This window comes from Carlito syrichta, unplaced genomic scaffold (assembly GCF_000164805.1).
Source record: "Carlito syrichta isolate Samal-C Ts95f unplaced genomic scaffold, Tarsius_syrichta-2.0.1 Scaffold307674, whole genome shotgun sequence".
Lineage (NCBI taxonomy): Eukaryota > Metazoa > Chordata > Mammalia > Primates > Tarsiidae > Carlito > Carlito syrichta.
Window position 1 is genome coordinate 692,334 of NW_007251770.1, and position 6,812 is coordinate 699,145.

Here is a 6,812-nt window from a genome sequence, read left to right on the forward strand (position 1 = left end):
TTAAAGTAATGTACATTTTAGGAATGAGAAAAAAATGAGATTTAAAGATGTTAGAGTATCAGAAAACTTCTGTAAAGGGCCAAGTAGTAAATTTTTGAGGTTTTGTGAGCTAGCTGGTCTCTGTCACAGGTACACAACTCCGACATTTTTGCGAAAACACAGCCACAGACAACAAGCAAGTAATGTGACTGTAATTCATTACATTTTATTCGTAAAAATAGGCAGGAGGCCAGTTTTATTCTACAGACCGTAGTTTTCTAATACCAGGGTTAGAGGATTAATAACCTACTTGAGATAGTTAGTTATGGTTCACATGAAACTTAAACAGATTTAAAGCAGATTCCAGAGTCTACATTTTTAATGAGTGCGTCATAAGAAGCAAAAAATATACGAACACTTAAAAAATATAATGAAACTGCCTTTAAATCAATTAATAGATAATATAATTTTATGTCTTGACTTCAGTTTGTACATATTTGTACATTTTTGATTTTTTTTCTTGTGGTAAACTACACATAAACATAAGATTTATTATTGTAACAATTTTTAAGTGTATAATTCAGTGGTATTAAAAGCATCCACACTGTCATGCATCCATCACCTCTATCCATCTTTATAACTCTTTTCTTTGGGAAAACAGAAACACTGTGCCCATTAAACAAAAACTGCCTAATATCCCTTCACCCAGTTCCTGGCAATGACAATTCTACTTTTTGTCTCTGATTTTGACTACTGTAGGTACCTCACATAAGTGGAATCATATTATATTTCTCTTTGTAATTGACATTTTTCACTTAGTATAATGTTTCATTTTTTAATCATGTGTCAGAAATTTCTTTATTTTGAAGGCTGAATAATATTTCATTATCTATATATACAATATATTGTTTATTCATTCATCCGTTGATGGACACTTGGGTAGATTCAAGTTTTTAGCTATTGTAAATAATTTTGCTGTAAAAATAGGAATACAAAAATCTGTTCAAATTCATGTTTTCAATTTTTGAGTATATATCTAGAAATTGAATTACTGATTTGCATGGTAATTGTATTTTTAATACTTTGAAAAACCACCATACTATTATCCACAGCAGCTGTATCATTTTGCATTTCCATTGATGGTGCACAAGGGTTCTAATTTTTCCACATCCCTACCAAAACGTATTTTCTGTTTTTTTAATAGTTGTCACTTTAATGAATGTGAGGTATTACATCATTTTTGTTTTTATTTGCATTTCCCTAATGATCAGTGATGCGGAACATCTTATCATGTGTATATTGACCATTTGTATACCTTTTTTGGAAAACTATCTATTCAGGTCTGTACTCATTTTAGAATTTAGTTGATTTTTTGTTGTTGATTTTTAGAAGTTTTAGAACAAACTGTTCTTGTTTATTTGAAAAGATTGTAATTTTTCCCTCACTTTTGAAGGATAGTTTTGCATAGTATATGATTATTGGGTGAAGTTTTTTCTTTAAATATGTTGACTGTATGGGCCCACTGTCTTCTAGCCTCCAAAGTATCTGATGAAAAATCTTCTAATAATCCTATGGAGAATCACTTGTATGTGACAACTTCTCACATTTTGCTTTCAAGATTCTCTCTTTGACTTTGAAAGTTTGAGTTAATATGTTTTGGTGGTAGTCTCTTAAATATCATCTTACTTTGAGTTCACTGAGTTTCTTAAATATTTGTATTCATATATTTCATCAAATTGAAAAGTTTTTCAGCCATTATTTCTTTGAATGGCTTCTCTCCCTCTTTTTCTCTTCTTCTTGGACTTCCACAATGTTTATTTTGGTCTACCTAATAATGTCCCAGATATCACCTAATCTCCATTCATCTTTCTTCTTTTGTTTCTATTTCTATAACTTGATAACTTCAACTGATTTTTCTCCAAGCTCACTGATTCTTTCTTCTTGCCTGCTCAAAACTGTTTTTGTTATTTTTTAAAGTAATAATGATGTTATTTAATTTGTGGTTAACACAAACAAAAATCCGAGTACAACAAAACCACTGGACAACAATAGTTTATAAGGTTTTGAAAGTAAAGTGCTCCAAAACCTTATATTATTCAGGAGAAGGAAAGATACTTATTCTAACATTTTTAATGGATAGGAAATTTCAAGAATTTGAAAAAAAGTAAAAATCACAGTATAATGAATCTTATCCCAGTTTGCCCTTGATAACTGACTAATTTATTTTTACTATGTCCACATCTATTTTTTTTATTATAGAGATGGGGGTACAAGTGAGGATTAACTACATAATTAGGCTGCATGAAAATGAAATTTGAACTTCTAACTGGTGCTCGCTTTCCCGGTAGTGGACCAGGTACCCTTTGTGTTGTCGTGTGCCCCTAACCTCCTCCCTCTCCCTTCCCTAGCAGTGTTCAGTGACTGCCAATCCCTCCCTTGTGCTCCTCTGACTGAAGTTCAGGACCAACTTATGAGTGAGAACATGCAGTATGTAGCTCTTTATTTCTATGATTGTTCAGTTACTATTATGGTCTCCAACTCCATCCACTTTACTGTGAAGTCCATGATTTTCTTCTTCTTTATGACTGTGTAATATTCCATCATGTATATGTACCACACTTTCTTTATCCAATCTACTTTCGATGAACAGTAGGATTGGTTTAATGTTTTTGCTATTATGAACAGTGTGACAATAAACATGCATGTGTAGGTGTCATTTTTGTAGAACAATTTATGCTCCTCCAGATATATTGTGAGGAGAAAGATTGCTGGATCATATGGAAGGTCAATTTTCAGTTATCATCTAGTGATATAATCATGTTGGTTTTGGTTTTACACCTGTTAATGTGCTGAATTACATTTATGGTCTGGCAAATTTGAACCAGCCTTGCATTCTGGGAATGAAGTCCAAATGGTCTTGGTGAATGATCCTTGAGATGTGTTGTTGTTGAATCCAATTTGCTAGAATCTTGTTGAGAATTTTTGTGTCTATGTTCATCAAAGAGATTTGCCTGTGATTCTCTTTCCATATTGGGTCTTTGCCAAGTTTGGGTATCAATATGCTGTTAGCTTCATAAAATGAATTGGAAATTCCATTGTTCTCCATTGCCTGGAATACTTTCAATAAGATTGGTATCAGTTTCTCTTTGTAAGTCTTATAGAATTCAGCTGGACGCCATGTGGTTTGGGCTTTTTCTGATGGGGAGATTTCTTATGACTGAGTCAATATCCTGGATTGTTATTGTTCTGTTTAGAGTTCCAATTTCTTTCTGTTTCAACCATGGAAGGCTGTGTAATGTCAGGAAATTCTTCATTTTCTTTAGGTCTTCTAGTTTATTTGCATACAGGTATTCATAATAACCACTGCTAATCTTTTGAATTTCCTCAGGGTCAGTTGTGACTTTACCTTTTGCATTTATAATTGTGTTTATTTGGACTTTCTTTCTTTTTTTAGTCAATCTGACTGGGGTCCATCAATCTTATTTATCCTTCCAAAAAAACAGCTTTTTTGCCTTGATGCTACTTTCTATGGTAATTTTGTCTTCTATATCCTGCAATTGTTTCTCTGTGATCTGGATTCTTTTGCTGAAGTTTGGATTTAGATGATTTTGCCTTTCGAGCTCCTTTAGGTGTAACATTAGGCTCTTTACCAATATTTTTTCTGTTTCCTTGATATGTGCATGCAATGCTATGCATTTTCCTCTTAACATTGTTTTTATGGCATTGCAGAGGTTCCCATGAGATGTGTCTTTGATTTTGTTTTTCCAGGAATCTTTTTTATTTCTATCTTAATTTCCATGTTGACTCAAAAGTTGTTCAGTAGCATGTTGTTTAGTGTCCATGTTTTGTGTATTTGGAGGGATCTTGTTGATGGTGATATTTATTTTTATTGCACTGTGATCTGAGAAGATGCATAATATCATTTGATCTTTTGAAATTTGTTCATGCTTGATTTATGTCTGAGAATGTTATTGATCTTTGAATATGTTCTATGTGCTGATGAGTCAAATGTATACTGCAATAATGTTGGATGGAGTATTCTGAAGATGTCTATTAAATACATTTGATCAAGTGTCAAATAAGATTTCAGATCTCCTTGTTGGTTTTTTATCTCAATAATCTATCTAAAGCTGTTACTGTGGTATTATGTCTCCAACTATGATTGTGTGAGAGACAATGTCCTCTCTTAGCTTCCTTCGTAGTTGTTTTATAAAACTTGGTACTCCTATGTTGGGTACATATATGCTTAAGATGAGTATTTATTGCTGGTGTATTGAGCCTTTTATTACAATGTGGTGTCTTTCTGCGTCCTTTTTAACTTTTGATGATTTGAAGTCTGTTCTGTCTGATATAAGAATAACTCAGCCTATAACAGTAAGTGTATGTATTTATTCATTTTATAACACTTCATTATAATAGTAATTGTAATACTTTAGAACATATAATACTTTACACTGTGGTAATTATTTCAGAAAATTTTAGGATGGTTGTGTCAACTCTGTATAAAATTTCAACCTTCTGCCTTACTCCCGGATAATGTCTCGCACAGACTACATTTGTCTTGTCTTTAGGAACAGTCTCCCTTGCCTCATACTATGGCACTCTTGAAAATCAGAAATGCATATCTCATAAAAATTTAATGTAGATTTAATATAAGATATGCTTGCAGGCTCAAAAATTTTATCTGAGAAATTTGTTTTGTATATAGCATATTACTTATCTAGGCTGGGCAATAGTTCTTTATTATTTAATAACTGTCCAATTCTTAGCAGTTTTTCAAGTATATTTGTTTATTTGTGACAGGAGATATCACAACTATACAACTACAGGCAAGCATTTTCAATCCAGGTTTACTAAATTCTTCTCCTTATATTCCAAAAATAATTGCTTTAGTTTAAATTCATAGGGACCTGAGGTTATTATCTATATATAATCCTTAAGGAATTTGAGAATGGCTAATTAACATCCTTAACGTAATTAAATATGTAAGTATCAGAACTTCGATAGTGGAAAAAATGTTTTGATCAGCCTTTAGATTAGTAAATGTTATCATGTGCCAAAAGTGACATTTGATATTTATTTTATTTATCATTTATTAATTTTTTAACTTTGACTTTTTTATTTTAAAGATGTGGGATACAATTCATAGTTAGGTGTATAAATGTTCATTATGCAGGTACCCTTGTTGATGAGGTGTGCCCCACCTCATCTTCCCCAGGCAGATTCCCAGTATTGCCAATCCCGCCTCCTCACCTCCCCCTGCTGTTTCCCACTACTGCCAATCCTTTTCTTTTTATTTATTTTATTTTAAAATTGTGGGCTACAATTCAGGGTTAAATACAATTTAGGTATACAAATATTCATTGTGCAGGTATGCTTGTTGTTAAGGTATGCCTCCTTCCACATGCAGATCTCAACTACTGTCAATCCCACCTCCCTGCCTCTCTACCCACCACAGTCTCCCACTACTGTCAATCCTTTTGTCACAGTTTTACAGTGGTTGTTCAAGGTCCACTTATGAGTGAGAACATGTGATACCCAGATCTTTGTTTCTGTGAAAGATTATTCAGTATTATAAACTATAATTCCATCCAGGTTGCTGTGACGTTCATGATTTTGTTCTTATTTATGACTGCATAATATTCCATTGCGTATATGTACCACGTTTTTAAAAATCCAGTCCTCTTTTGATGGGCAGCATGGTTGGTTTCTTGTTCTTGCTATTGTAAACAATGCTGCGATAAACATATGTGTGCAGGTATCTTTTTTATAGAATGATATGAGTTCTTACAGGTAAATTCCCAGTAGGGGGATTGCAGGGTCATATGGAAAGTCGATTTTTAGAAATTTTAGGAATCACCGCACTGTTTTCCACAGAGATTGTACTAGTTTACACTCCCACCAACAGTGTAGAAGTGCTCCCTTTCATCACATCCTCTCCAGTATCTGTTGTTTCTTTGAGTTATTAATAATGGCCATCCTGACTGGAGATAGGTGGTATCTCAGTGTAGTTTTAATTTGCATCTCCTTGATGATTAGTGAGGCTGAACATTTTTTCTGTATCTGTTAGCTGCTTATATGTCTTCTTTTGAGAAGTATCTATTCATATCTTTTGTCCATTTTTTAATGGGGCTGTTCGTTTTTCTCTTTTCAGCACATTTGAGTTTCTTGTAGATCCTTTATGTTAGGCCTTTGTCAGACATGAGGTTGGCAAATATTTTTTCCCAGTCTGTGGGGTGTCTCCCTGCTCTCTTGATGGTTTCTTTAGCTTTGCAGAAGCTTGTCATTTTAATGAGGTCCCATTTGTCTGTCCTATCTTTTATGACATGGGCAGTTTGGGTTTTGATCAGTAACTGGTTGCCAGTTCCTACTTCCATAAGGGTGTCTCCTGCATTTTCTAAGGTTCTTATAGTTTGAGGTTTAACATTTAGGTCTCTGATCCATTTAGAGTTAATTTTTGTATATGGGGATAGGTAGGAGTCTGTTTCAATCTTCTGAATGTGGTCAGCCAGTTTTCCCAGCACCATTTACTGAATAGGCTCTCCTCTCCCCAGCAGTGAATGGCAGAGGATTTGTTGAAGATGAGTTGGTTGAGAAATTTAGGTTTTGCTTTGGGAATCTCAATTCTATTCCATTGGTCTATATGCCTGTTCTTGTACCAATACCAGACAGTTTTGATTACTTTAACTTTATAATAAAATCTAAAGTCTGGGAGTGTGATACCTCCTGCTTTGGCTATTATTGGTCATTTATGTTTCCTTATGCATTCCTGTATTGTTTTTTCTAGGTCTGAGAAGAATGTTGCTGGTAATTTGATGGGCATTGCATTAAAT